The sequence below is a fragment of the Rhea americana genome, unplaced genomic scaffold, assembly GCF_003343005.1.
Source record: "Rhea americana isolate MKP2758 unplaced genomic scaffold, rheAme1 scaffold_254, whole genome shotgun sequence".
Lineage (NCBI taxonomy): Eukaryota > Metazoa > Chordata > Aves > Rheiformes > Rheidae > Rhea > Rhea americana.
Window position 1 is genome coordinate 924,871 of NW_028186373.1, and position 10,069 is coordinate 934,939.

Below are 10,069 nucleotides of genomic sequence, written 5' to 3' on the forward strand. Positions count from 1 at the left end.
TCTCGAGCTTCCCGCTCTTCCTCCTCCTCCTCCGAGGTCGTGTCAGACGCGAAGCGCGTTATACTGGCGGCCGGGGAGAGAAACTGATACACGGAGAAAAGTGAACCTGATCACTTGACCTCTGGTGTGACTAGGTAACTTGAATTCATTACTAAGGGCAGCAGGCGGTGTCCGTGACGAATCCTCTGGTTTTGGCCATAACTTTTAATAATCCAAAGCGTYTTTAGTAGCAGATCAATGATATTTTTAGGATATTTTTAGCCTGACAATGTTCCTTTGAGCCAGGGCCAGTTCTGAAGCCCAGACTTACTCTTTGATGTTGAGAGGAGAAAAAATGCTCTATGATTAATAGATATTTTTGACAATGTATTAAGAGCTTGACCTTTACTTTGCTTTGATTACTTTCATTTTAATTAGCCTAATTAGCCATCAAGATATAATTTAGTGTTGCTGTCACGTTAGGCCACAGGTGATATTGTCAAGAAGGACTTGAGGGCATAAAAAGAAACAGTTCTGAAATAGAAATCACATTAGAAGGAGCTGAGTTGATCAAACACACGTGCCTCTCTGCCCCTCCACTGAGGTTCAAGCGCGGCTTGTGGGAATAAAACCGAGACCGGTGCTTTCAATGGACTGTAGTCCAGGCTGCAAAAATCATTACCTATAATTTGCCTTTGCTGCGTGACTGAGTGGTGTGGAAGCTGCTTACAGCCACGTTTTGCAGTGTAGGTAAAAAGACAAGGGAGGATGCCAGCATCTGCCATTCATCATTGCTAGSAGAAAGACTGCTCAGTCCCAGGCTGGGTGGGGATCGTTGTGCTCGCGGATACACATGGATGTTGTCGGGGATGCTGTTACAGTCTGGATAAACAAGACTGGCCAGAAAGGTAGCGGCAACATGAAGAAATGATTCTGTTTATTTAGGGCCATGCACTAGGTAGTATGAGGACAGCACTGAAGCTCAAATGAATGTAGGTTCCTAACTTTGGTCCTTAGAGCAGTAAGAGAAACGGGAAAACAGCATCTACGAGAACTCAAAAGATATAGGAGGGAAAGGGTGTCTTTCTGGTGGAAAGGACTGTGACCCAGTATGATTCTGCAGTTGATACCTGAGGTGTGTGAATAGACATTGGTGTGAAAACCCCTGTTTGTACAAGTTTCAGAAGCAGGACTTAGAGATCCTGGCTCCTAACATTATTCTTAAGCCACCAGGCGATTTGCTCCTTGTCCTGTGGGGCAGATGTGCCAAGCCCTTTTTCTAGAAACACACATGCAAAAARACCCCATGGAGAATGTTTATCTAAACACTCATTAAATATTAAGTATACTACAATATCTGTTCCTAATGTGTCTAACTAGTGATTAATCTTTAAAGGCAGGTGAGTGGGGAGGCAGTAAACACTGCACAACGGGTGGAGGGCTCTGCAAAGCAGGAGGTGCACTAGTGCATATCCGCAATTACGCTTTTGAAGGAGACATGGCTCAGAAATCCTGTAGTTACGTTTTTTAAGTGCTCTCAGTGCCTGCAGTGCATATAGCAGGTTCCTTCCCTCAGGGCCTATAAATGCTAGACATAGCCAGGTCTGAGGGTGAGAAACTATGATTTGGGCATCCAGAAGTGCATGCATCTGGGACAGAATATTGAGCTTGCAAATGAAGAAGAGAATGAGCTTTCTTTGATGGGGGGGGGGCGTTAGCTATTAAAAAAGATTTTTTGATTTATTTGGCTATTATTCCTTGCTCTGAGCTGTAACTTAGTTGGGGAGCAGACATCAAATTCTCCTCTTACATAGCCTGGTGTAAGCATGCTGGACAGTGGAGTAGACTTGTATAAAGGCAGGTTGAAGATGGCTTCTACTAAATTTTACAGGCTGGGCGACTGAGTGCCCACAGCGCTGAAGCGAAAAAGCTCTGTTGATGTATTTAGCCTTTAATCCACATGATGAAATTTCATCTCTATCTGTATTTAGTTCCACATCCACAGTCTGTCAGGAGAGTTAGATTTCTGGTAGCTCTGTTGTCGGACTGAGTTCGGATATTCGTCTCCTTCTGGTGAGGGAAATCTGCACCCCGGCATTGTTTCCCCATGACCACAGCTGCTGTTAGTCCTTGGAGTTAAAACAGCAGACTCCAAATGGAGACTTCTAAACTTTGCTATGATRGATCTGCCTGAAACCCTGAATTAAATATTTTTTTATTAAAAACTTTTGGTTTCCTTTTTAAGTAGACATTGTTAGGAAAACCTACATGAAGCTATTTCAGGATGTTCAAGTTCTTAGTCAGCCTTACATACATTGTTCTTTTTGCCATACAGTAGTCTGCTGTTTAGTAAAACCTTTCTATACCCCAGATAATCACAGAAGCATAATACATCCTGGGAAAACTATAAGGTGGTTAAATCAGTATTTGTAAAGGGCTCTGAAACATGTGGATGAATGAAAGCATAAGTAAGCGAATAAATTTTAGTTTTGTCAGTTTTATAGTCCAACCCAATTACTCAGAGATCTGGGTGAATTTTACAAAATTTACTCCTTTGCTTAAACTCCTCAGTAAGGCCTCGAAGAAGTGACTGTCTTAACTCTTTATTTGTCTTTACCCCAAGTAAATCATCCTCATTTGCAGATATGCTTCCATATAAATGTGTTAATACATTAAACATCCTAGAACTCTKTGTGTGCATAAAGCTGTATGGTCACAGAAAGCCAACACTATCTCTTTATGCGCTATGCTGTTCTCATTCATATTCATCCCAGTAAGAACAACAATGCAAAGGATTACAAGGCTCCCTGRTAAAGAGCAGGATTAGGATGCACTTGAGCAAGATTACAAGAAAAAAGTTGTCACTTCATTAGAGAAAGAAGTAATCCTTTTGTTTATATTCTAGAGATTAAAGCAATAACAGCACAAGACCCCCAAAGGTCACCGCACACATACTTCGCTGTCACAGTCATTGTCTGTGATTTAGCTGTGGGATTCAGCAGTGCAGCTGCATATGTTAATTAATTCTTTAGCTCTCTGTGCTAAGGGTGCTGAAGCAGTTCTCCATATGAGGCGTTAAAGAGGATCTGCTTATTCCAGGGGCAGATTGATGTATTTGATTTTGATCAAAAGTCCATGATATGAATCAAGTGTTTCCAAAGATTAATGGTAACTGTAAAGTAACAGCCATTTTTGATTGCTGAAACTACATACTGGTCTTGAATACTGGGGAAGRGGCTCATCCCAGAGTTTCTGCAAGGTTTCTGCTTTCCTTGTCTGCTCCCACAGCCATGATGTATTTGACCCTCAGCAGTAATTACCTTTAATCAGCTTGCTTTCAATTCAAAAGCAATTATCTTCACTGAAGAGGACAAGCCAAGCATTGCATTGTCTGAGACCTGAGAAGGAAAAAGTCCTGGCACAGTTAGGCCATGGCCAGCCGTCCACTTTCAAAATGTTCATAGCAAGTGCACACACCTTAATGAAGTTATCATAYGTGTTCTCCTGACATTCATCCATCAACAGGTATCTTGCCTTCTGATGCCACATCCTCTGATACAACAGCTCAAGGGCAGAAGTTTCTAGCTGAAATTTCCCACTCTATTTCACTAGTATTCCCCAGCCTAGCTTTGCAAGTACAAGATTTTCTGTATAGAGAGTCATGACTGCTGAAATTAATAGTAATTGCATCCTGTATGATCAGGGAACAAAATTAGCCGGTGAACAGCAAAAAACATCTCAACATACTAAACTTGGCATCTCTCGTGCCCTTGTCCTTAGCTAGCCAGCTTGGGTTCTGATTTTTCAACTTGCTCAGCACCTTTGTGTCCACTGGGGAAGTCACTGGGGGAGCCTGGAGCTCACTTCAACGAAATCCAGGATATGCCAAGGAAATGGCAGTCCAAACAAGTAATTGTGCTCTCTGCTTCTATTCCTCCCAATGCACAATGGCCATTGTCAAGTTTCATTTTTGTTGTATGTTGTTTGCCTTGCTTATTTAGGCTATAAACTGCTGAGGCCAAGGGTAGTGCCTGKTGTGGTGGGCTAAACCAGACTATGGAGCACTGATGCAATAAAGAGAAACAAACCACAAAGTATGAAAAAGGAAGCCTTTGCAACATCTCACTAGATAATCTGCCAAGTCAAATTAAAGCAACAGTGTTAATCAGGCCATTTTATTCCTTCTCTGTTAATATTGAAATTTCCTACTTTTATTTTCTCTCACTCCTCCTCTACTTTACAGGCAAACAGAGATAACAAACATTGTTAAGGGGTAACTTACTTGGTTACRCTAAGTTTCCAACTTACATTGGTTTGAACTAGGTTTATCAACTAGGCATGGAAACATTAATCACCCAGAAAAACAACACACAGTAAAATGACTTTTCAAAATGTCGTTGGTATAATTATCGTCTTGGCCATTACATTAAATGCCACCATTTATAACTGTAATGTTTAAGTATGCAAACAGTAATTAACTTGGTAATGAACTGAGGACCCCTGTGCCTCTCTTCCCTCAGCTAATTTGCATGTTAATTATCATTAGCAACCAGGGAAACAAGTTATAAACAGCTTAATTAGCAGCTTAATCATTTTTACAAGAAAACGTGCTGCACTTTGATACATGAGCAGGAGTTAGATTAATGAAGTCGGATGAGAGTGTTTTTCCTGTGCTATTCCCTGCTGCAGCACTGTGCTTGTAATTGGGTGACGTGGATTACACGCGCATTCACAAACGTGCGTACGCACGGAGACGTGTGTGTACACACCTACGTTTCAGGTGTCTGTGCCTCATTTTACGAACATGCATTGTTTCTGCAGAAGCCTCTGCCAGCATCCTGAAAGGAACTGGCCTTCTCTTCCATGTCTGGTAACGAAGAGTTACGTCAAATAGGCCCTGGGAGAGCTGGTATTCCAGCACGATCTTAAAAACACGAGGCTGTTTTTGTTAACAGCCCTCATTTAATTGTGTTGTTTCTAGGCCCTATTTGCTATCATTTGATTTGTTTCCACTTGTAGGCGCTGCAGTATCAGGAGGTCCCTGGTTCACTCCCCGCTTTGTTGGCACTTCCCCGTGCCAGTATTACTCTGTTCACTGTTTCCTTCTAGCCGGAGCTCAGCCAAGCGCTGTGGATGCCACCTTTCAGGCTTGGTGGACAGCCTTGTGTCTGTTGCTTCAGCCAGAAGCACCCGTGCTCGTGTGTTCATGTGTTCAGAACAAGTGTTACTGCTGCTAGTGCTGTTATTCCAGTTCGGGCTTTCAAATTTCAGGCTGGGCTGCCAGTCAAGAGCTGAACTTGTCTTCTTGAACAGCAAGCATTAACTGTGAATGCCCTTAGCAGTTCTGAAGTTCATAAGAAAAAAAGAGTTTGCTTTCTATTTTTTTTCTTTTTGATAGGCCTTTCTGATRTTTTAATGGTAAGAATTTGAGATATTTTTAGAAAATCATGCTTCCACTCTGACAATATAAATTTTAATAAAAGATAGGTAGCTCCCGTGTATTTTTGAAGAGTTTTTTTTATTTTTAAGCCTTTTTTTAAATCCCGAAGTAGAACAAGGGTGTTGCAAACAGGTCTTGTTACTATATAGGAGATAATGATTAAAGAGAGGAAAATTTTGGTAGGAAGCAGAAATGCTTACCAAGGTTTTGCCTTAGTATGTCTGACCATGGGCAAGCATGTGAGCAGGCACTGATMTTCTGTATGGAGTTTGGATTTCTATGGATGTTTTGAAACCTTGGTGGGTAAAATAACCAGATGAGGATCACTCTGTTGCTTATACAATGAATAAAATGTCAGTCTGGGAATTATTCCACATCAATTTGCTAAGAATGCCTTTCAGTTGATCAAGAATCAATCATTTGATGAAAGATGATAGGRATTTTGTCAAAACATGAGAATACATTGTCTAAGGAGGCTATAAAATAGCCATCATCAGAGATTTTAGGAATAGGTTAGATAAACATGTCTTAAGGATGGTTTGAATATTATTGGTCCTGCTACAATACAGGGGGGTATATGTAAGGCCTGAAATCAGACAATTTTATATCATGTCTCTGTGGAAGGTGCAGAACGATGCTTGATGGGGAGATCTGGGATCTGWCAAAAGTCATTTCAGTACAGGTTTGCTTCTTTGTTCAAAGGAATCTAGGGACTCCTTCCATAAAAATAGAGTTTTTTATGATGTGTAAAGAAATACCTGCCTGTACAAAATTAAATTTAAAAAGAATTATAAGCTTAATGCTGCTCTTCAATTATGGTGATAATAAAATACCCTTCTGCCTTGCCAGATCATTGCCAGTAGAGGGTACCAGTGCACTATTTGTAAGGATAATTTTCTTTAGAAACTTTGATTTTTTTAATTTTGTGTGGTTAGCTGGGGCTAGCACAAAACAGGAAACTGCTACTTTGTGAGGCTTGTGAGTTCGGCTCACAGAATTTGAAATGAAGTGACTGGTTGTGAATTCCTGACTGTTAGAGGCAGAATGAAGGAGGGAATCTCAAGATGTCTTCCCCCCCCCTCCAGACAGAAAGATTTTGATTTTGGACCTTTATATTTAATCTGCTGGCACATTACTGAACCTTAAAAGACTGTTTCATAATGATGGGCAAAAATCTGAAAGATCCTAGCTTAACCAGCCAGGCTTTAAGTGACTACATCAGAGTGTGAAGAAGTTATTAAAGTGAAYGCTACGGAGCTAAGGGAAGTTGTGTTTCTGACTCTGAATGGCAGTTTASGGAGATCTTACACTGCAGGAGCTGCTTCCTCTCAAACTCATACTATGGAATTTAGCCATTTTTTTTCTTCTTTAGAGCCTGTGTAATTTATAATAATGCAGAACATGCCTGAGGAATGCCTTTCAGAATGCTTTATATTTTGGATTCATAACTGTCCTGCCTCCCAAAACCAAAATACAGACATAGAGTCGCTAAACTCTGTTCAAGTTAGTTTTGCCACTGGTTTCAATATAGCCAGCTTTTTAGCTCTTAAAGTTTGTTTTAGTAGCTTTCAGCGTCAGCTCTGCTTAGTGAGTAGTAGCAGTGTCACTGTCTTCAGTTGACTGTTTGCATTCCCTGTTGAGTGACAGCACTGAGTTTGCTTACGAACAACAGCCTAATGATACTAGGCTGTGGATACTATCCACTTTGTGAAGTTGTCGTCTGTTGAACTCACAAGAGAACCCAGGTCCCACTTTAACAGTCCTGCAGCATTTCTTGGTCTGCAAAGTCCCGGAGTTGAGTGCATTTGGAGACAGTATTACCTTCTTATTGCTAGAGGTAGTGCACAGAGATCAGGGCTCACCCGGAAAGGGAGAAGCTTGCATTAAGTGTTCGTTGCTTTACCTAATCCCTTAGTAGACAGAGGAGATCAGACACTGGGACTGGCAACTTGTCCTTTTTCCTCAGGTACCTTGGGAACAATCGTCACATATTTTACAAATGCACACAGAGAAGACATCTGTTCAGTTAATTTACTAGCTGAGCTGATGAGTGACAGAGGTAGAAGAGGGATACAGCTGAAAGGCTACAGTTGTTATAGGTTAGTGTGTAATTTTACCAAAGGAAAGATAGTAGATGCCAAAAGGGGAATAAATTGTTGCATGAGCTCAAGAATGGCAAGCAGGTCTAGAGTGCTTCAGCCAGATCAACAGCACAGCACAACTCAAGCAATGTCCCAGTCAGTGAAGCATGGCTGATTTACACCAGCTGAGGATCCAGTCTGGTGTATTTTATCTCCTCTACCACTGGCCCCCATCATTTCCTTGTGAGGGGCACTGCCCTGTGGAATGGCAACCAGTAAAGAGAGAGCTTCCTGTGCTATGTTCCATAAATTCTTTATCAGCTCATGTAATCAGATAGCATAGCTGGATGTTGACTTTGTTACGGTACCTGGAGCAAGTCTCTATATGTTAATTTAAAGCCATAAAACTACAGCTTAGGGTTTCAGCATCCTAATTGAAACTTCCTCTTCTTGAAGGCATTCTTGCTACAGCAGAATAATAATCATCATAAAAAAAGCAAGATGCAGATAAAAGGAAAGTGCACTGCTTCAAGTAACCCATAAATGCCAGGAAAACTCTGACACCTAATGCCAAGCATACAGCAATACTGCACGATCTGCACTGGACTTCTGCTGCCTTTTACCAGCAGTCCAGCAGAAGCCCCATGAGGAGTTCTGTCATTGTCAGAAATGTGGTGCTTGGTCTTCTTTGCCAGAGAGTGTCCTATGTTTGAACCGTCATTGCATGAAGAGGGACAGGCTTAGCACRATGGGGCTATTTTCTCTAATCAGTGCTGTGTAATGACTCCTTTGACATCTTGCTCTTCTGCTGTGGAGCGCTGCCGAGGTCACCAATAGAATTGAGGAGCAGAACGTTTGTTCTCAAACTGCTAAATCTGGATCCTGAAAACACTGGATGTCCAGGAGGTTCCTCACAACTGCAGATCATGTTCTGGAAGTCTCCCATTTGTTAGCAATGGAGTGGGATAGAGGAGCTTCTAGGTGGAACAAAAGGAAGGAGTTCGAAAAAGGAGCCATGACRAGAAGGTGGGGTGCTCACCACCAGATGTAAAATGGATGGGAACAGGTGACAGTTTCATTGTTTTTCCTGGGGTGAACTGGCCCTTTGGTGGGGCTTTCTGAACGGTCTCCAACCCATGTGCACTAGCAGTGTTGTCTGAAACTAGCAGCTGGAGCCACACACTCTGAACAGCCTTTGACTCCGCAGTCAGGCAAGGCCCCGTATTTAACGCTGAGAGGCTTGAGCCTGGATCCAGGTTTGGTAGCTGGCTTCTTTCCTTTGATCTGCTGTTTCTTCTGTTTTAAGGCATAAGCTCTGCTCTATTGCACCCACCCAAGCCAGGGTCTTGTCTCCAAGAAGACATTTAAGCACAGATGCTTAGGGAGGAGTATGAGAAGAGGTGCTTAGAAGCAAAGCAGAAAGCGTCAGCCTGCTGACTAGACTGTGAAGCAAATGCTCTAACAGATCAAAAGGAAAACTAACTTATGGATTGATAGATGCCTGTAGTTTATAAGTTATTAAGCACCAGGTAACAGGTTAGATTGATAATGTGCCTGGAGGTTTATTTTTTCTTTTTTCCTCTGTGCTTCTTTTTTTTYCCCCTTTTCTTTCTCTCTCTCTTTTTTGAGAATTGGAGAAAACATTTTTCTAATTAAGTAAATCTACAGTGCTTGCTAATGGGGCCCGTCTGTGTGCTTGTCACAGGGCACAGGGAGAACTGAAATAATGATTTTATTTTTTCATTAAATAGAATTATAGGCAGTTACTCAAAGCAACTGTGAGTCTAATTGAAAGAAAACCATTTCTTTTTAATTTACTTTCACGGTTCTGGATGATAAAAGAGTGTGTTCGCTGGAAAATTAAATAAAAAACACAACATGAGGAAGCTTGAAGTAATGTTGCTCAGGCACAGGTGAGCAGGGAGAGCACAGTGGTTTTCCTGCTACTTATTAGTGAATTCAGATACTAGCACTTCCCGTTACCCCTCAGAAGGTGCTTTTCTCCTCCCTCGGGGCCCTTCCCAAGCCTTCATTTCAGCTTCCTCTCTTCCACTTCAAAGGCATCCCTTTGTTTTCCAGTTCAGTCATCCCCCTCACTAGCCATTTAAGTTTGCCTCTTCCTATAGGGTTAAGCTATAACTTCCCCTGTCCCTCCATGTATGACAACAGTCGGATATTAAGTGCTGCTTTGTACACTCCAAATAGCCCTGAATAGTTTAGGCATTGGGATTATGAGGGGCACCAGGAACTGGTGGGGTGCAAGCAGGCTGTATGGASAACTGACTGAGGCACTAAATCAGCCTAGGACATGTGTTGCTGAGGTCCAGGAATCACCTCACATCAGTATGAGARCAGCAGGATACGAAATACAACTTGGAGGCGTGCAAGTAGGGCTACTCCAGGAATTATTTGTGATGCAGTATGAGACATAAAATGTGTCTGAGGACACAGCTGGTACCCAGAGAGAGGATGGAAAGTAGCAGTAAGAGCAGGGATCTGTGACTCTGAATTCCTGTCCATGCTTCACTCATATATTGCCCTGGTGGAAGCTAGGTTTTCCTTCCATTGG